Below are 22,680 nucleotides of genomic sequence, written 5' to 3'. Positions count from 1 at the left end.
CTCTAATAATTAGCAATGTTAAGCATCTTTTCATGTGCCTGTTGGCCATCTATATGTCTTCTTTGGAGAAATGTCTATTTAGGCCTTCTGCCCATTTTTTGATTGGATTGTTTGTTTTTTGATATTAAGCTATATGAGCTGTTTGTGTATTTTGGAAATTAATCCCTTGTCAGTCACATCGTTTGCAAATATTTTCTCCCACTCCATAGGCTGTCTTTTCGTTTTGTTTATGGACTCAATTTGCTGTGCAAAAACTTTTAAGTTTAATTAGGTCCCATTTGTTTATTTTTTTTGTTTGTTTCCACTACTCTAGGAAATGGATCCAAAAAAATATTGCTGTGATTTATGTCACAGACTGTTCTGCCTATGTTTTCCTCTAGGAGTTTTATAGTATCTGGTCTTACATTTATGTCTTTAATCCATTTTGATTTTATTTTTGTATATGGTGTTAGAGACTGTTCTAATTTCATTCTTTTACATGTAGCTGTCTAATCTTCCCAGCACCATTTGTTGAAGAAACTGTCTTTTCTCCACTGTATAGTCTTGCTTCCTTTGTTGTAAATTAATTGACCATAAGTACATGGGTTGATTTCTGGGCTTTCTATTCTGTTCCATTGATCTATATGTCTCATTCTGCCTAGTACCATACTGTTTTGATGACTGTAGCTTTGTAGTATAGTCTGAAGTCAGTACAGTATTGTCTGTACCAAACCTGCATGAAGCAAGTTTATAGGTGCCAGTTCTCCAACTACACTTGCTCACTTCCTATCTCTCTGTCACATTTTGGTAATTCTCACAAATTTCAAACTTTATTATTATTATATTTGTTATGGTGATCTGTGATCTTTGATGGTACTACCATAACTCGCTGAAGGCTTAGATGATAGTTAGCATTTTTAGCAATAAAGTATTTTTTAATTAAGGTATGTAAAAATTTTTTAGACATAATGTTATTGTGCACTTAATAGACTACGATATAGTGTAAACATAACTTATATGCAGTGGGAAACCAAAATATTTGTGTGACTCACTTTATTGTAATATTTCTTTACTATGGTGGTCTGGAACCAAATCCGCAGTATCTCCAAGGTAGGCTTGTACTCCACTGTGTACATTTTGAACCAAATTTAGACCTCCATGTTGATTTCCTAAAATTCTCCTGGAATGAATGTACCTATTTTGTATCACTAATAAATCATATCCCACCTATAAACTGAAAAGTATATTTTTATTTAAAAATTCTTTCTCTGACATTGATAAGGTTCATAAAATATCAGTTAACTGGCTATTTAACACAAGTGTAACAACCACAACAGCAGCAATTTATTTTAAGGGAAACACGTTAAATGTACAGAAGTTTTTACTGAATTATTTGGAGAAAAATAAAACCAATTCTTTGTTAAATATACATTTTTAACATGCAATATTATAACATGGTTTATTAACTAAGCAATACCATAAATGTCTCTCAATGTCAACAGATGTACAGTGCAGTTTTCACCAAATGGTGCATAGTATTCCATCTAAAGAATAACCTATATTTATCCAATGCTGTACTGTTGAACGCTTGAGTCATTCTAGAATCATGTTTTTGCTATTAGAAATGGCGCTGTGCATTTACAACAACATGGAAGGACCTAGAGACTGTCATAGTGAGTGAAGCAAGCCAGACACAGAAAGACAAATATCACATGATATTGCTTATATGTGGAATCTAAAAAGAAAAACGGTACAAATGAACTTATTTACAAAACAGAAGTAGAGTCAAGGATGTAGAAAACAAACTTATGGTTACCAGGGTATAAAGGGGGGGAGGGATAAATTGGGAAACTGGGATTGACATATACACACTGCCATATATAAAATAGACAACTAATAAGAACCTGCCGTGTAACACAGGGAACTCTACTCAATACTCCGTAATGGCCTATATGGAAAAAAATCCAAAAAAAAAAAAAAAAGAAATAGAGTGGGTATATGTATATGTATAACTGATTCACCCTGCTGTACACCTGAAACTAACACAATATTGTAAATCAATCACACCCCAACAAAAATTAAAAAAAAAAAAAGAAATGGTGCCGTGATGAGGTCACCCTGGGAGCAGTGTTTTTAGGGAGAAGAGGACAGGCAGGGACACAGTGGTCCTGATGACAAGGATGAAATGGAGCCCGAAGGACAAGAAAGAGCAACCAGAAAACAGAAGGTAGTAGAATGGTAGTGGAGAGCAGAAGGCAGGAGGAAGAGGGCAGCTTTCTGCTTCTGGCTCTGGTCCTTGGGGGCAGTTACTGATGAAGCTGTAGTGACAATGGAGGGGAGGTGATCTGGATGGCAGCAGCCTGGGCACAGGCAGCACTGCTCTCAGCAGTTCCAGCTCTGCTCGAGGTAGTGCCTCTTCAATGGATCTGGAACCAACTGCAGTAGTGTCTCACCACAGCCAGCACTGGCTTGTGAGCTGAGCGGCAGGGCACCCGCATCTTCTGATCTGTGGGTCTCACTGATTCGTCCCTTTTGGTCCTCCAGTCCCACCTCCTTCCATTTGCTCTTCCGCCCCTTCCAATGCCTTTGAAACCAGTTCCTTGTATTAACATCCCACTGTTTGAAATACCTAGAGTGGTTTCTGTTTTCCTAACTGGACCCTGTTTCAAACATTTTTTTTCTTTTCTTCTCACAACTTTTTTTTTTTTTTTATCAGACAAGTATTTGACTAATATATTTTTTGTGAAAAAAAAGATGAAGAAGGAAGACAAAAATAAAAATCTATTCAATCAAGTGATAGTAATATTTTATATGATAAAGAGTTTTATAATGTCAAAATATTTGATGTGGATTAATGCTGTCAGTATAAAATAGCTATAGGTATAAGGTACATGTAGCTCCTGCTATGTCATTTGAATATTAAGGCTGAAAAATGATTTCCTTGACTACTGACAGCCTTAGTGTAATATAATCCACTATTTCTTTTTTTTTTTGAGGGGGAGATGTCTTTTTTATTTATTGATTGATTTTTTAACATCTCTATTGGAGTATAATTGCTTCACAATGGTGTGCTAGCTTCTGCTTTATAACAAAGTGAATCAGCCACACATATACACACATCCCCATATCTCCTCCTTCTTGCATCTCCCTCCCACACTCCCTATCCCACCCCTCTAGGTGGTCACAAAGCACCGAGCTGATCTCCCTGTGTTATGCAGCAAATTCCCACTAGCTATCTATTTTACATTTAGTAGTGTATATAAGTCCATGCCACTCTCTCATTTCGTCCCAGCTTACCCTTCCCCCTCCCCGTGTCCTCAAGTACATTCTCTATGTCTGCATCTCTATTCCTGTCCTGCCCCTAGGTTCTTCAGAACCATTTTTTCTTTTAGATCCATATATACGTGTTAGCATACAGTATTTGCTTTTCTCCCTCTGACTCACTTCACGCTGCATGACAGACTCGAGGTCCATCCACCTCACTACAAATAACTCAATTTCATTTCTTTTTACGGCTGAGTAATATTCCATTGTATATATGTGCCACATCTTCTTTATCCATTCATCCGATGATGCACACTTACGTTGCTTCCATGTCCTGGCTGTTGTAAATAGTGTTGCAATGAACATTGTGGTACATGACTCTTTTTGAATTATGGTTTTCTCAGGGTATATGCCCAGTAGTGGGATTGCTGGGTTGTATGGTAGTTCTGTTGTTAGTTTTTTAAGGAAACTCCATACTGTTCTCCATAGTGGCTGTATCAATTTACATTCCCACCAACAGTGCAAGAGGGTTCCCTTTTCTCCACACCCTCTCCAGCATTTATTGTTTGTAGATTTTTTGATGATGGCCATTCTGACTGGAGTGAGGTGATACCTCATTGTAGTTTTGATTTGCATTTCTCTAATGATTAATGATGTTGAGCATCCTTTCATGTGTTTGTTGGCAATCTGTATATCTTCTTTGGAGAAATGTCTGTTTAGGTCTTCTGCCCATTTTTGGATTGGGTTGTTTGTTTTTTTGATAGTGAGCTGCATGAGCTGCTTGAAAATTTTGGAGATTAATCCTTTGTCAGTTGCTTCATTTGCAAATATTTTCTCCCATTCTGAGGGTTATCTTTTCATCTCATTTATGGTTTCCTTTGCTGTGCAAAAGCTTTTAAGTTTCATTAGGTCCCATTTGTTTATTCTTGTTTTTATTTCCATTGCTCTAGGAGGTGGGTCAAAAAGGATCTTGCTGTGATTTATGTCATAGAGTATTCTGCCTGTTTTCCTCTGAGAGTTTTATAGTGTCTCGCCTTACATTTAGGTCTTTGATCCATTTTGAGTTTATTTTTGTGTATGGTATTAGGGAGTGTTCTGATTGCATTCTTTTACATGTAGCTGTACAGTTTTCCCAGCACCACTTATTGAAGAGGCTGTCTTTTCTCCACTGTATATCCTTGCCTCCTTTGTCATAGATTAGTAGACCATAGGTGCGTGGGTTTATCTCTGGGCTTTCTATCCTGTTCCATTGATCTATATTTCTGTTTTTGTGCCAGTACCATACTGTCTTGATTACTGTAGCTTTGTAGTATAGTCTGAAGTCCAGGAACCTGATTCCTCCAGCTCTGTTTTTCTTTCTCAAGATTGTTTTGTCTATTCAGGGTCTGTTGTGTTTCCATTCAAATTGTGAAATTTTTTGTTCTAGTTCTGTGAAAAATACCATTGGTAGTTTGATAGGGATTGCATTCAATCTGTAGATTGCTTTGGGTAGTATAGTCATTTTCACAATGTTGATTCTTCCAATCCAAGAATGTAGTATATCTCTCCATCTGCTTGTATCATCTTTAATTTCTTTCATCAGTGTCTTATAGTTTTCTGCATACAGGTCTTTTGTCTCCTTAGGTAGGTTTGTACCTACATATTTTATTCTTTTTGTTGCAATGGTAAATGGGAGTGTTTCGTTAATTTCTGTTTCACATTTTTCATCATTAGTGTATAGGAATGCAAGAGATTTCTGTGCATTAATTTTGTATCCTGCTACTTTACCAAATTCATTGATTAGCTCTAGTAGTTTTCTGATAGCATCTTTAGGGTTCTCTACGTATAGTATCATGTCATCTGCAAACAGTGACAGATTTACTTCTTCTTTTCTGATTTGGATTCCTTTTATTTCTTTTTCTTCTCTGATTGCTGTGGCTAAAACTTCCAAAACTATGTTGAATAACAGTGGTGACAGTGGACAACCTTGTCTTGTTCCTGATCTTAGAGGAAATGGTTTCAGTTTTTCACCATTGAGAATGATGTTGGCTGTGGGTTTGTCACATATGGCCTTTATTATGTTGAGGTAAGTTCCCTCTGTGCCTACTTTCTGGAGGGTGTTTATCATAAATGGGTGTTGAATTTTGTCGAAAGCTTTTTCTGCATCTACTGAGATGAACATATGGTTTTTCTCTTTCAATTTCTTAATATGATGTATCACGTTGATTGATTTGCGTATATTGAAGAATCCTTGCATTCCTGGGATAAATCCCGCTTGATCATGGTGTATGATCCTTTTAATGTGCTGTTGTATTCTGTTTGCTAGTATTTTGTTGAGCATTTTTGCATCTATGTTCATCAGTGATACTGGCCGTTAGTTTTCCTTCTTTGTGACATCTTTGTCTGGTTTTGGTATCAGGGTGATGGTGGCCTCGTAGAATGAGTTTGGGAGTGTTCCTCCCTCTACTATATTTTGGAAGCGTTTGAGAAGGATAGGTGTTAGCTCTTCTCTAAATGTTTGATAGACTTCTCCTGTGAAGCCATCTGGTCCAGGGCTTTTTGTTTGTTTGAAGATTTTTAATCACAGTCTCAATTTCAGTGCCTGTGATTGGTCTGTTTATATTTTCTCTTTCTTCCTGGTTCAGTCTTGGAAGGTTGTGCATTTCTAAGAATTTGTCCATTTCTTCCAGGTTGTCCATTTTATTAGCATATAGTTGCTTCTGGTAATCTCTCATGATCCTTTGTATTTCTGCAGTGTCAGTTGTTACTTCTCCTTTTTCATTTCTATTTCTATTGATTTGAGTCTTCTCCCTTTTTTTCTTGATGAGTCTGGCTAATGGTTTACCAGTTTTGTTTATCTTCTCAAAGAGCCAGCTTTTAGTTTTATTGATCTTTGCTATCATTTCCTTCATTTCTTTTTCATTTATTTCTGATCTGATCTTTATGATTTCTTTCCTTTTGCTAACTTTGGGGTTTTCTTTTTCTTCTTTCTCTAATTGGTGTAAGGTTAGGTTGTTTATTTGAGATGTTTCTTGTTTCTTGAGGTAGGATTGTATTGCTATAAAGTTCCCTCTTAGAACTGCTTTTGCTGTATCCCATAGGTTTTGGGTCATTGTGTTTTCATTGTCCTTTTTTCTAGGTATTTTTTGATTTCCTCTTTGATTTCTTCAGTGATCTCTTGGTTATTTAGTAGTGTATTGTTTAGCCTCCATGTGTTTGTATTTTTTACAGATTTTTTCCTGTAATTGATATCTAGTCTCATAGCGTTGTGGTCGGAAAAGGTACTTGATATGATTTCAATTTTCTTAAATTTACCAAGGCTTGATTTGTGACCCAAGATATGGTCTATCCCAGAGAATGTTTCATAAGCCCTTGAGAAGAAGGTGTATTCTGTTGTTTTTGGATGGAATGTCCTATAAATATCAATTAAATCCATCTTGTTTAATGTATCATTTAAAGCTGTGTTTCCTTACTTATTTTCATTTTGGATGATCTGTCCATTGGTGAAAGTGGGGTGTTAAAGTCCCCTACTATGATTGTGTTACTGTCGATTTCCCCTTTTATGGCTGTTAGCATTTGCCTTATGTATTGAGGTGCCTCTATGTTGGGTGCATAAATACGTACAATTGTTATATCTTCTTCTTGGATTGATCCCTTGATCATTATGTAGTGTCCTTCTTTGTCCCTTATAATAGTCTTTATTTTACAGTCTATTTTTTCTGATATGAGAATTGCTACTCCAGCTTTCTTTTGATTTCCATTTGCATGGAATATGTTTTTCCATCACCTCACTTTCAGTCTGTATGTGTCCCTAAGTCTGAAGTAGGTCTCTTGTAGACAGCATATATACGGGTCTTGTTTTTGTATCCATTCAGCCAGTCTATGTCTTTTGTTTGGAGCATTTAATCCATTTACATTTAAGTAATTCTTGATATGTATGTTCCTATTACCATTTTCTTAATTGTTTTGGGTATGTTTTTGTAGGTCTTTTCCTTCTATTGTGTTTCCTGCCTAGAGAAGTTCGTTTAGCATTTGTTGTAAAGCTGGTCTGGTGATGCTGAATTCTCTTAGCTTTTGCTTGTCTGTAAAGGTTTTAATTTCTCCATTGAATCTGAATGAGATCCTTGCTGGGTAATCTTGGTTGTAGGTTTTTCCCTTTCATCACTTTAAGTATGTCCTGCCACTCCCTTCTGGCTTGCAGAGTTGCTACTGAATGGTCAGCTGTTAACCTTATGGGGATTCCCTTGTATGTTATTTGTTGTTTTTCCCTTGCTGCTTTTAATAATTTTTTCTTTGTGTTTAATTTTTGATAGTTTGATTAAGATGTGTCTTGGCATGTTTCTCCTTGGATTTAACCTGTATGGGACTCTCTGCACTTCCTGGACTTGATTGACTATTTCCTTACCCATATTAGGGAAGTTTTCAACTATAATCTCTTCAAATATTTTCTCAGTCCCTTTTTTTTTCTCTTCTTCTTCTGGGATCCCTATAATCTGAATGCTGTTGCATTTAATGTTGTCCCAGAAGTCTCTGAGACTGTCCTCAATTCTTTTCATTCTTTTTTCTTTACTCTGCTCTGTGGGATTTATTTCCACTATTTTATCTTCCAGGTCACTTATCCATTCTTCTGCCTCAGTTATTCTGCTATTGATTCCTTCTAGAGAATTTTTAATTTCATTTAGTGTGTTGTCCATCATTGTTTGTTTGCTCTTTAGTTCTTCTAGGCCCTTGTTAAACGTTTCTTGTATTTTCTCCATTCTATTTCCAAGATTTTGGATCATCTTTACTATCATTACTCTGAATTCTTTTTCAGGTAGACTGCCTATTTCCTCTGCATTTGTTTGGTCTGGTGGGTTTTTACCTTGCTCCTTCATCTGCTGTGTGTTTCTCTGTCTTCTCATTTTGTTTAACTTACTGTGTTTGGGGTCTCCTTTTCGCAGGCTGAATGTTCGTAGTTCCCTTTGTTTTTGGTGTCTGCCCCCAGTGGCTAGGGTTGGTTCAGTGGGTTGTGTAGGCTTCCTGGTAGAGGGGACTAGTGCCTGTATTCTGCTGGATGAAGCTGGATCTTGTCTTTCTGGTGGGCAGGACCACGTTCTGTGGTGTGTTTTGGGGTGCCTGTGACCTTAGTATGATTTTAGGCAGCCTCTCTGCTAATAGGTGTGGTTGTTTTCCTGTCTTGCTAGTTGTTTGGCATAGGGTGTCCAGCACTGGAGCTTGCTGGTCGTTGAGTGGAGCTGGGTCTTAGCGTTGAGATGGAGATCTCTGGGAGGGCTTTCGCCATTTCATGTTACGTGGAGCCGGGAGGTCTCTGGTGGACCAATATCCTGAACTTGGCTCTCGTACCTCAGAGGCACAGGCCTGACACCCGGCCAGAGCACCAAGACCCTGTCAGCCACATGGCTCTTTTGGGAAGTCTGAGGTCTCCGGCCAGCGTTCAGTAGGTGTTCTGTAGGAGTTTTTCCACATGTAGATGTATTTGTGGGGAGAAAGGTGATCTCCACGTCTTACTCCTCCGCCACCTTGTAGGTGTCCTCTATACTTTTGAACATTATATTTTGTTTTTTTAAACATGACTACTGTCTGCTGTACAGATAAGAATTTAAGCAGAGATGAGAACTGAATTGCTACAAAATATCTCTACTTCCCATTAATGCAAGAGAAGAAATAAACACAAACAGAACTAGAGTAGAAATTGAAGCCACATGTATTGAAGGTCCTTCCGAAATGAAAACATTAGAATATATTAGTTAACAATAAATTTTTTCCCCTAGAATTTTGCAAGAACACAATTTGACAAATTCCAACTTATAACAAATTGAGAATTATTGATTTTACTTCCAGTATATTCTATATATGACCAAAATACTGAGTAATATGCAGACAAATGAACAAAGGGCTTAAGAGAAATATTTCCAGAAACTACTACTATTACTTGGAGGTCCTGTGTTCTCTGTGCTTATTTCTATACCCTATTCAAGGGCAGATATAATCACAGCTATGTTTAATATGTGGTCTTTTAAAGATTCAGTAATATTCACTTCTATTTAGACTTTAAATCAAACATTATAATTTTACATTAGTTTAAAAATGTATATTTATGTTCTTAACTAAGGAAAAACGTGAAAAGAAAGTTCACATGAATGCCCATGTACTAACAGTGGCTTATTTGAAAAGAATGTGTTTTCCTCAGCCATTAAACATCTTCTGAAATTAATGTTTAAATGAGAGAATACACTAAGCATACCACAATAATGTTTTTTTAAAAAGAAAATAAACACAAAAGAAACATTAGAACAGAGTTTTAAAATAATTCAGCTGAACTCCGAAACCAGAAAAATCAGGTATTTCATTATTTTACTACTCAGTGCCAAAGGACCCATATAATTTCAGTGACAAAGAAGCACTAAGTTAATCTAGATAACAAATGCAGAATCTTTATTGCAACCATTTCTTCAGTTCCCCAGAGATGATTACCTATTATGTACAATAAGTTATTCACTTCTTCAAGTCTAAATTGCTCAAGAAAGTGTTTATCCTTTTCAGCAGTACTCCTATAGAATATCCCATTGTTCACCCAGATCACCTTTGAGATATCACAATGACATTTGAAAGCCATAATGTTAGTAAGAAGATTAGAGACCACTTAGAGGTCTCTAAAACCTACCTACAATTCAGAGAATATACTTGAAGACAGTTGGCATCAATTAGCTACCGTGCATACAAACCCATCTGGTGGAAACTGAATAAACCATAATTAGCATAAAGTGAAAATAGATGCTACATTTCTCAAAAACATCTGTGGATTTTTCCTCTCTGAATTTAAAGTTATGAATAAAGTGTCTTTATAGATAAATTACTTTAAATATTTCCAGTATTACCAACATTTAGTCTATGGGTACGACCATCCAGTAACATGGATTTTTAAATTGCCTTTGATTACTTACTACATTCTTGCTTTTCCTTATATGCAATGATACATCTTCGATTTATACTGATTTCCTGGAAATTTTCTAAATATTTTAATACATATACTCTCAATATCCAGCCTTCCTTTTTCTCAGTTTTTTCCAGGTTAGTTTTGTTGTTGTTGTTAGCTGAAGTTTGTCAAAAAGATAGGTACAAAGAAATGCCCAACTTACCACACAGAGAAAAATTAGAGAGACAACCAAAGTTGATGAGGCATGATTTATATCCAAAGTATGACCAGAATATGTGCCTTGTCAAAACTGAAACCTAACTTTAAATTTTTCTAATTGTTCAAGTTCTTAATGATAAGATTTTAGAAATTTTTCTTGAACTACAGGAGAGAAAACAATATGAAGACATGGAGAGAGAGTTATAATAAGGTCAAATTAATAAAGGTCCAAACATCACTTGTGAGAATGGTTGGGTCAATGTTGACCATTCTTTTGGGAAAAATATCTTAGGAAATATATATTTTATGGAAAGAGTCTTTTTACACTCATAATCTTCCTCTTATACTTATTATGGAGCCTCACATTCTTTACTTTTTATGAATGTGAGAAGGAAAAAAAAATCAGGGCAATGAAAAATTTTAAGGATAGTCTGTTTTAGTTTTTATAAAGTTAAGAATAAAACAAGAGTAGGAAAAATAACAAGGGACCCAATGAACATTACCTAGTTTGACTCTGTGCTGAGACATTTTTATGTATTAAAGTTAGCAATGGGTAAAACATTAAAAATAACCCGACTCCTTGCCCTGCGTACTATGACTTTGCTTTCTTTTTAAGTGTAAGATAGTTCAGTGAATTTAAAAATTAATTGCTATTATAATTTTTGCTTTTATATTTCTGCAAATAAGTTCTGGCTACTAGAAATAAAATTTTATTTAGTTTTCCTGAGTATGCCTAACATTGGCATAAAATTGTTTGCCTCATATCCAGTATGTTTTGAAACTGAAGATTTTTGAATAAAATGTTGCTGGATTAATCATGGTCCTTAAGTGTCCTAACAGAACTCTCAGTAATGATAAAAAACATGACATTTAATCTAAAATTCAAAGTACCACACCTTTCTAATGCCCTTTTTCTGACTACTAAAATGTAAAGCATTTACATTCTAAAACCAGAGCTTTGTTTCAACAGAAATTATCAAGAAAATTGTTCTGTTCTAATCCATCAAAATGCCATTCTCCTGGTAAATGAGTGGCAGTTCCTGCCAGATAATCCTACCACAATAGCATGTTGATTCTCAGGGTGTCCTACATAGCAATGCTCCTGGCATCTCTCTGACAAAAATCAACAGCCCAGGTCTTGTCACATGAACAACAACTTTTAATACTTGATGTACAAAAATTTATATCTGGAAGAGAATATATTTACGCATGCAGAATACCATTCAAGACTGCTAATCCAGGACTTTTACCCTGCTGTTAAAAAAAATTCCTTGTACTTGCCTTACCTTCTATCTAGGAAACAAAACAAGTCTCTTAAAAATGAGTTCAAAAAAAAAAAAAAGAGTTCATTTTTGGGGAAAAAATGCCATGTTTACAGAAATAATAGTCATGTCTGGTTTTTAAAACAGGACAGTATATCTTGGAAAGATATGTTTTGAAAAGATCCTTTTGTATTGTTTTTGCTTGTGTCAAAGGAATGATTAGAGCCCCAGTAAATGGGAACCTCCCAGAGTAGGCTAAATAGAAGGCCAACAGCTCACATATGGCTTGCAGCTTGGGGGATTTCTCTCAATGTTCTGCCAGAGATGGGACTGCCCAAATGGTTTCTCGCGTAAGTCCTAAGTCATAAACTGCATCCTCCTAATCCAGCCATGCCAGAACTGGACCCAAGGGTATACAGAGTCTTGGCTGATGGGAAACAATGACTGCTTCCTAAGGAAGCCACAGCTGCTTTCCTGAGAGAAACCCCAGATGTCTGAATTTTCCCTTGCTTTCCATTTCTGACTACCTGTTCTGGCAACAGTTCCAACAAAGGGTGAGGCAGGCAGCAGGCACCCAGCTGTTTTCAATAAGCCTTGGCAATGTAGGTACTGATTACATAAACACTACAAACATTCAAAGAGCATATTTTCTAGCTTTTAAAGCTATAAAAAAGGTGTGAGCCTGTTCAAAAGCCCTACATCTCCTTTGCTCCAAATAGTGATAATGACGACACTGATGATGAGGATAAAAATAATCATGGCTTTAATTATGAAAGCAAAGATTAGTAAAGGAAACATGATAACATGAACTTCTAGGAAAGAGCTCAATCTATACAGAGAAAATTGTAAAGATGTGAAATTTCCACATTACAGGGTCAATGTTCCTTTATGAAACAGCAAGGTCAAAATGTGTACTTAATTCACTTGATTTCTTATTTTTCCCAAAACCCAGGCAAAAAACAATCAGATGTTGCATTATCCATTTGCTTTACAGCACATTTTCCTTTTCATTCACATATATTCAAAAATACTATTTTAAACTTTGAATATATCTAAAATATCCTGTAAAGTATATTAATGAAATATTACATAAGGTCCTCTTTATATTAATATCAGGTCTAGAAACCTAGAGAAGATGTTGATTTACATTTTAATTAAGATGAATTTTCCTGGCTTAAAATTAATAAGTAAATATATATATATATATATATATATATATATATATATATATATCTCCACTCTTCGGATCTGAGAGTTGAAAACTGAAAGAGTTAAGTAACTCACTCATGCCTATAGGTACATATACAGGTTTATTATTTTTTAATGGTTTCTATATTTTACATATTAGATCAAAAATATATTTGAACATTGTAAGAAGTGAGTTGGAGCTTCAGTAATCTATATTTCTAGGTGACTATTCAATTTTCTGTACAACAAAGTGATGTCCCTCTCCCAAAGAACAGAACTGAATTCAATTTTTTACCTTAAGATTCTCATTTATTTTTATCTCAATAATTCACAAAAAATGATCTTTGGCCAGGCCAATTCTCTTCAATATATCTATTATTTTTGCCGTAATTTTCTTTCCTCCAAGACCCAGTATATATTCTTTGATATGGATTTTAAATTAGACTCTTTCAAAGAACAAATGCTACTGAATAAAAGCAGCAGAGGGAATGTTTTTCAAATTGTTCTAGAAAAATAGTTTTGGACAAAGTGATCAATTGCTAATCCAAAAATTAAGCTACTGACAGGAAATCTGAATATCACTGGTAAATTAGTGAAGGCTAAGAATGATAAACCACATACACATTACAATTAACTTGGGAGATAAAGTGACCTTAGTCAAACCAGAAGAACTCTGGAAAAGGAATAAGAAGATTAGGTTGTCCCAACTCAACACAAATTATTTTACCTCAGAGATTACTTAGAATTTCAGTTCCTGCCTCTATAAAATTGGAATAATAGTGTCTCTAATTTTCATAAGATAATGGTGAATATTGATTCAATTTTTTAAATTGTAAAGCTTTATAAAGATATAAGATAGATTACTGAAGTGTGTAAATTTTCGTGCTAAAAAGATTCAATAAATTAAAAGTGAAAACAGAGTGACAGATAAGGAGACAGAAATTATAAGTAGAATTTGGAACATGTGAGATTTTATAAATGCCAGATCTGTGTCATGGATGGTCATAGTTAAAATGATGCTTTTAAAACTGTGAATATATAATTATTGCTGGGAAAACATAATTCTCCTACAAAGTAGAGTAGGATTTTAGTGGGTAAGTACAATTATAGATTGATCATTGTTTGGAGTATTGATAGTTCCATTATGTATCTCATCCTGTAAGAACATGGGAGAGTTTGATGTTCCTGATGAGTTTTCACCATGCCAGCCTTCTGAACTGTATCTTTTAGTGTCCTTAAGTGTCCTTTTTAACTCCTTATTTATGACAAAAGTATGGAAAAAGTAATAATTTCTAATGGTCCTCTGTTTTGATCTCTCATGTTACATTAAATTTCCTTTTCATACCTAAAATTGTTAAAACAATTGTTTTTTACACAGATGCTACTGCAGGGGGATCCTGGGTAATATAATGGAAAATATTTTTCTCAAAAATTCTACAGTAAATAAATAATTCCTAGTGGTGGTGTTTCTTGAAATATATATTTTTAGAAAAATGTAAAAAGATTATTTATTTAGTGCTAGGTGTGGTGTCCATAAGAAAAAATAGCATGGCTACTAGTTCAAAGGTGAATGTATGTATAAAAAATTACATTGAATCAGTCCCCATTGGGTTGTATCCACTACATGAATATTTATCACTCTTGTTTTATGCCAGGCATTTCACTGCTGACAGAACTCACTGGTTAGCAATATAGTCCCTGAATTCATTCATAGAACTTAGACCTATACAGTTTTTCATGAACATATCTACTAAAGGTTGGTTTTATATATATATATATATATATTTCTGAATCTTCAGGTCAAATTATCTTCACAATATTGAGGTTAAATACAAAATAAAAATGTTTTACTAAAAAGAGGTCAATCACAGAACTATGTTAAAATCCATTCATTGAACAAGTTATTTAATGCCGCTCTGCCTCAGTACATTCACCTGAAAAATGTAGATGATCTTACAAGGGTTGTTGGAATAATTAAATTAAAATAATGTTAGTATTACATTATTACAGGGTTTCATACATGCAAGTGCTCAACAAATGTCACTAGTTTAGTTGATGCTACTGATTTGTTATTGTCACTATTGATATTAGGTCCACTTCTACGGCAGTATTTTCTAAACTTTGTTTGAAAATACATCATAGCAGTTATTCCCCCCATTATATTTACCTTTACAATTTTTTCACTTTAAATTATTATTTGTATATTCTAAGACATATAAAAAGAGATTTCTTTTCAAAGAAAGATGGGATAAAACGACTATAAATAGAAATTCTAATATTTACTTCTTTCCTTCCAGTGGATCCTCTCATCCATCACTTTCAAAAACCACAATCACAAGGATAAAGAAGTCTTCAAAATCCTAAATTTGGTGCCCTGGGAAAAACACTGGCTGAGAGCCCTAAAACCTGGTTTCTTGTGCTTTCTTTCATAAAATGGTTGAGTCATTTTATTTTCTCAGGATGTCAGTTTCTTTAGTTTCTTTTTCTGTTCAATGACAGAATAGAAATAGAAAAATCTCTAAAGCCTATTCTCAGTTCTATTATCTGAAAAGTAATCGAATTGGCCAAGACAATATCACAATGGTAGAAAATTCCCAGGATAGTTCCCCCAAATAATTAAATGTGTAATAAAAAGAACACATCAGAAATGCTTCATCTTGCCCACAATACTACCACAATAAGGTAATTGAAATAACAGAGGAAATGACAGGGAAAAAGACTTTAAAAAATCATTCTCTACACATGTGGAATATGTGAAGAGACTGGCAAAGGATGGGAAGAATGATTTCCAAATTGTCCATTTTTAAATATCAAGATCCCTAATCGTCTCCTGGGACATAAGCTGACTTTCTGGCACTCTGTTGCCTGAAATTTAGAAACTTAAGGTTCATCTTTGAAAAAATAACTTAGTGGACATCATCAAAAAGGTACAGAGAAGTAGCCGCAGCGTGATTCTTAGAAAAATTTGCAGCAGCATATACTGAAATAAAAACAAGTAATGGACAATTTTGATAGTTATTGGTAAATAATGATGAGTTTTAAGGACAACAGAAATTTCAGAGTTAAATAACTTACCTGCTTAAGTTTAAAGTTTAAGAAATACAGTTACACTTCAATAAAGCTGGGGTAGGGGAAAAAATAAAGTCTGGCCATTAATGTATTGTCTAGGTCAAGTTATAAAATGAAATCTTCAAAACTTTTAGTTTTTATCTAGTCCATAATTCATTGTCAATTGTTTCTCTCTCCAGTGCGAGAGAAAGCAGAGAAGGAGTGGGGGAGAGGGATTATTACTTGGATCCTTAAAAACAATATTATAAAAAATCTGGGGGAAACTAACCAACATAAGATATTGAATAAAGGGATAATTACATTTTAGTGCAGTATGAGTTTTCAGAAAGCATTTTTGTAGCTGTAAATGTGTTTATAATTACACCAAAAGTATATTTTATGGATTCTGGGGAAATGTGTTAATAATTTTCATAAATAAGTAAAGGCAAGTGGAACCTCCTTGGTTAGCTTCTGAAGTTAGCACATACAACAAAAGTTGTCCAGAGTTAAAATTACCCTAGAAATCCCTTAAATAACCCCTATAGTATAATGGTTTGTGTACACAAACCCTTTATGGTAATTCCTTCACACACTCAAGTTTGAGAACCCTTGTGCTATACTGAAGAGAACAATCAAAGGAAAGTATGTAGATGTCTGATAATTTAAACCAATCTTGCCTTTTGGTTAAGTGACAAAACTTAGCAGGAAAAAAAAAGAAAGAAAAAAAAAGAAGGAAGGAAGGAAGGAAGGAAGTAAATGGATAATGAGCTCTAAATTGTTTCTGGTTATCTGCAAGGTTTACTCCTTTTTATTTTTAATATTGAGCCTCTGTTACTCTAGTACTACATGTTAGATGAATGTGTTTGCTTTTGTGAAGGTCAAACAAGATATTAGAGTGCATCTTGGAGTTAGCAGTAAGTTCCAAATTCTGAGAGTAGCTTAAATGCACGTATGATGTTATTCCACTTTACCTTAATATGCAGGAGAATATTTAGCTTGACTTCTTTGCCATAAAAAATTTTGTTTTGAAATGTTTTAACTGACCTCAGCTTTTGGTTTCCATTGCTATTTCTGACTGCATCTTTGACAGCAGTGATCCTTTAAGACCTATGTAGGCAGAAGTTTTATTTCAAACATTCAAGTGAATAAATCCAATTCAAATTCTGTCACAACAAATATGATGTATCAGGACTCTCTGTTATAAGTAAACTAATTTTAGATTTGAATATTATCTTTTTTTTTTTTACCTAATTATGACCTTCTGCAATAAACCAGTCCATCACAGAGTATTTAGTACAGGGATTCCCCTTGTTATAAAGCAGGAGTTAAACAGAGAAAATTACAGAAACCTGGAATGAGATGACTATCACGACCCTTGAAAATTTCACCAGGATGAATATTGACTGAAGTGCCTTATAACTGACAATTTTTCTATGCTCTTATCAGAAGAAAGCACACATATTCAGAAATGTTACTTTTCTTTTTCTTTTTTTCCCCCCTCTTTATTTTTTTCCTTTGCTGTGGTGAAGTGAGTTACAAGCTCCCACAAGACCTGAAGCCTCAACACAGCTTGGGTTGTGGACTGGATTTCTCCCACATGAGTTTGGTGGCCGGGTCAGTCGGAATGATATTAGTACATTTAATTTTCAAAACACACACAGTGGAACAGATGTGTTTTATAGGGACTGCAAAATGAAGTTCAGAAATAAGGGGGCCTGGATAATGTTCTGGTACAATATGGTTAGAGATCACTGTATGAAACTAATTCCTGCTGATAGTCATAACTTGTCTCTGTGAAAACTGGTTTATAATATTTGTGTATAGCACTATGGAGAATATCAAAGCTACCAAGATTTGAAACAGTGCAGCAGGAGCTCCAGAACTTTATGTAAATTAACCCCACAACATGGAACACATTAACTTGAGGGTTTCAGGAATTTGGAACTCAGAATGCCTGGGATGTGGGTTTAATTGAAACGTGGTATTATGACAATCAGTTTTTCTCTGGAGACAGAATTTTTTAAGGTGCATGCAAACGTATAATTGAGCATTGACATATTACATCATAGTGATACATTTTAAACAACCCGTATCTGCTTCACAATATTTATTTCACTGAAATACCACTGGATATTTAAAGATTCCTCCTTTCGAGTCCAGCCATCTGAATAAATGAACAGTACACTGAGGTGAGCCAGTCAACTCTCAGATGGGGTCAGGCCTCAAAGGCTCACACATACACAAAGCACTTCTTGTGGAAAAAATGTTTCTGGGTTTTCAACATAAATCAGGGTCAACACATAATACAATCATACTCTAGTACATTTAAAAGCTGGAAAATAGTCTAACTAGGACAGGGATGCTTCCAGCAAACCTTCAGGCCAAATAGCAATCAGAGAATTCATGGCTTTGTGCTCAAACCCCATCTCTGTTCAAGTCCATGAAGGGGTTGCCTGTTCTCATGGGGAAATTTTAAATGGGAGTTAGAAAACTGCACTTTCTCCATGGTTATGATTTTACAGGATTTCTTTTTCTTTTTCTTTTCCTTTTCTTTTTTCCTTTCCTTCTCACTCCTTTTCTCTTTTTTTCAACTGTAGCCACAAATGTACCAATGTACTTGTGAGTAATACTAAATTCCAGGAGCCTTGATTTTCACACCATAACAATTAACTTAAATTTTTATGGTAAAGGAGTAAGTCAAATCTTCTGAGTGAAATTCTATATGAATAACTTATAAATAGTAATAAGATTAAATAAAAATATAAAATTTTCTAATTGTACAAAGTCTAACAATATAAAAAATCCTATTTGGTCAAATTGCATATTAGATTCAGAATATGCCTGATAAAATTAAGTATGTTATTGTTTAGGTTCTTTTTATATAAAACATAAAGCATAAAACTAAGAGTTACTTATTGCATGGCAGAGTTGGAAGCTCCAGGATCAACAGACTAACACAGATCTATTGAGCATGCATTATATTCCTAGATACGTACTAAAACTAAAGTGATAGAGAAATAGTATAAAACAATACTATATTTATAATACACATTGTCAAAGGGGCTGGGCCTTTCAGTAAAGTGACATATTACACAGATACAGAACCCTCTTCTACTACAAATACATTGAAATGTTACATAAATGTGACCTTTGAAAACCTAATATATACCTTATCTCAAAAGAAAGAAAGGGAATGCTAGATGCTGGGGAAGAGAGCAGGAACGGGAGGGAAGACAAAGCTGGAACTGGAGTTTTAATGCTCGATAGAGCCATGAAATGTGGTCTTGAATCTTTAAGTGTTGTGATGTCAGAGATGGTCATTCTACATTATGCCCAATCCATGAAAAGATACTAGGAAACAAACACTGGCCCAGAGAGGTGGCAAGGAAGCTTTTAGTTCACCCTATGCTACAAATGGGAAAAAATCAAAGTGTTGCATGAGGTATTGAACAGCCAACATTTGTTCTAGAAGTGAGGGTGGTTCAGATATCCAAAGATACTAAACTAACATAAAAAATGGGTCCGTAACATGAAATTGCTGGTGGCCCAAAAGAAATAAATATTAAATCATAAAGATGCTATCACATGCCAAGGCACATGAAAAGCCCAGGGATATAAAAATCCCAAACGAGGATGAGCTTCTAGTAAAAATGTAAGTATACACACATCCATACACTCACACACATTTATAAAAGCAAACCAAAAACATCCTGAGGGAGATTCTAACAGATAGAAGAAATGGAGAATTTATACCATGAATGTAAGAACTAAAGAAGCATTTGGAAAGATAGAATAAAGTAAGAATTTTCTTTATATTTTAAAGGGATAAAAATAGTAGAAATAATGAGGAATAAACAAGCGACTAAGAAAAAAAAGGAGATAAATTTAAACATAAACCAAATAAAAACATCTCAAAACAAATATAGTTATTAAAATTAAAAATCCAATGTGCTGGTGAAAAAGTTTATTATACACAGAAGAAAATAAAATTAGGAAACTAGAAGATAGAAATGCTAAAGAGAGAGTTATAGAAACAAAAATATGAAAAAGAGTTGGAGACATGGAAGTTACAGGTGTCTAACATGTGTCTAATTAGATACATGTGTCTAATTAGAATCCAACACATGTTAGAATCACTTATATGTGGAACCTAAAGAAAAATAGAGTAGAAAAGTGGTTGCCAGTGGTTGGTGGGGTAGAGAATGAAGAAATAAGGAGATGTTGGTAAAAGGGTACAAACTTTCAGTTATAAGATGAATAAGGTTTGAGGATCTAATGCTTAACATGGTGACCATAGTTGATAACTATATAACTATAGATATATACCATATAACACTGTATCGTATAAATGAAATTTGCTAATAGAGTAGAACTTAACTCCCCATGGTGATGGATGTGGTAACGAATTTGATGGGGAATTCTCTCACAATGTATATATACAGCAAATCTTTACATGTACACTTTACATATCTTACAGTATTTGTCAATATACCTCAATACAGCTGGAAAAAAATAAATTTTAAATTTTAACTCTGATTAAATTTAGTGTTAAATCATGGGTATTTTTAATTGATTTGCTTAATTTTTCCATAGTTTGAAAAAAATTATAGTTTAAAAGTATTTTTAGGGCTTCCCTGGTGGCACAGTGGTTAAGAATCGCCTGCCAATGCAGGGTATATGGGTGTGTTCCCTGGTCCAGGAAGATCCCACGTGCTGCGGAGCAACTAAGCATGTGCACCACAACTACTGAGCCTGTGCTCTAGAGCCTGCGAGCCACAACTACTGAGCCCACGCGCTGCAACTACTGAAGCCCACGTGCCTAGAGCCCGTGCTCCGTGACAAGAGAAGCCACTTCAATGAGAAGCCCACGCACCGCAACGAAGAGCAGTCTCCCCTCGCTGCAACTAGAAGAAAGCCCGCGCACAGCAACAAGACCCAATGCAGCCAAAAAAAAAAAAAAAGGATTTTTAATGAAAAAGAGGGAGTTAATGAGACCTGTGAAGGTTCAGGACACCGTCAAGGTAGAAATGGTATTCCCCTGGGCGTGAGCAGTGGACTGGACTTGGGGTGGAGAGAAGGAGAAGTAACACAGATGAAGCGAGGAGTCCACAGTCACCCTCGTTGGCCTGACTCTCTTTGAACATATTTGAGAGTAAAAGAAATTTTGAAAAAGAAGTCTTTCTATGGGGGCTATTCAAAACCACACTGAAGAATGGGTATCTCACTGGATGATTTTGTAGGAGAATACCAATACAGAAGTATAAAATATGTGAGATAAATTGAGCAGGAGATCATTCAAATCAGGAAAATCTGGCATATTCATGTGTAGTAAGAGAAAGATTCATAGGTTTATTAATTTATTGCTCAAATTTGTTTTACCTCCGTGCATGAATTATCTGTACAATACTCAACAATATTCATCAGGCTATTTCTACTCATCTGAGATTTGTATTGGAATAGATAATACAGATCACTGAACCGACAGTGACAATACAGGGTGCTGTGTGTAGCAGGGCCACACAACACAGTCTGGGAGATCAAGGCAAGTGTCTTGGAAGAATGAAGTGCCTGGAATACATTATTTCCTCAACTAAATCTTTATGAAAGAGTGATTGCATGGTTAAACAAATGATATTTAAACATTAGGGATAAAGGGGAGTTTGCTAGTGGAAAAAAGAATGGAAAATTTGGGGGCTAGAGACAAATAACCAGGGAGAAAAAAAAAGCACGCGCTGGAAGAACTAAGAGACGTTCGGAATGGTCTACCCCCAAAAGCACAGGAAAAAAGTAGAGAGAGATAAGGTTTGCTTAAGACAGGCAGGCAACTGAGGGATTTTCATCACAAAGTGATATGATTAACTTTGTTCTGCAGCACCTGGCTGTGGTGTGAAGGGCGGTGACTGGCACACTGGGGGAGAGACCTGTTAGGATGCAGTCTCCGTAAGCTGATGATGACAGGGGCCAGAACCAGAACAGTTTTGGCCGTGGGGATAGAGAGAAAAAGATGGATTTAAAGGATTATAGGGGATTTACCCATGAGAGTGAATGAGTTCCCCCAAGAAATATATACATAAGAAAATATTTTTATACTCTCCTAATAATCCCGTAGCATATTTTCAGAAAAACCAGACAGCTTATTACTTGTTTCCTAAATGCACCCCAGTTCTTTCCTGTTGTCCTGCTCTCCTCATGCTCACTCCCTCTACTTCTCTTTTCCTCCAATCCCATTTCTTTAAATCCCACCCATTCTTGAAGGTGGGCTTCAATGTTACCTTCTTCATGGAATATTCCATGATCTCAGTTCTCAAATATATAGAATCTCTACCTCCTCTAAACCTCCAGATTTCCCGCCTTTATTTCTTTTATTGCATTTACTACATATCGCCTGCAGTGATGGCTACTGAATATCTTATACACCTACCCAACTGTGCTTTAAGGCCAGGAAAAATATCCAATTCAATTTGTTTCCCTCTGAAGCATTTGACGTATTGTCTTATACATACCAAAGTCAGTTTTTACATGTAATACATTACAGTGTACGTAAAAATAATACGTTGTATCAATCCAGAAATGTTTCTTTAAGTATGGATTTGCAAGTTATTTCAATAGAAAATTAACTTCATTTTAAAACTATTTACGTTTTAGAACTGATTGTAAAACCAAGTCTAGAACTGGCTATTAATTGATGTCAATACATGCTTATTATTATTATTAACATCATCATATATGATTCTTATCATCTGTCCCTTAAAATAAATAACATTAATCTAATTTTAAATAAAGTATGTGTCCAAAGTGATATGTAGGCTTATAATGATGTTATTT

The 22,680-nt window shown here is 35.1% G+C and overlaps 1 protein-coding gene across 1 annotated transcript in view; it reads right to left on the bottom strand.

Moving 5' to 3' along the window:
• AGMO (alkylglycerol monooxygenase) overlaps positions 1–22,680 on the bottom strand; it is a 331,345-nt gene that overhangs the window by 4,585 nt on the left and 304,080 nt on the right. The window lies entirely within an intron of this gene.

The sequence above is a fragment of the Eubalaena glacialis genome, chromosome 8 (genome assembly GCF_028564815.1).
Source record: "Eubalaena glacialis isolate mEubGla1 chromosome 8, mEubGla1.1.hap2.+ XY, whole genome shotgun sequence".
Taxonomy (NCBI): Eukaryota; Metazoa; Chordata; class Mammalia; order Artiodactyla; family Balaenidae; genus Eubalaena; species Eubalaena glacialis.
This window is presented reverse-complemented; position numbering and strand designations above follow the sequence as displayed.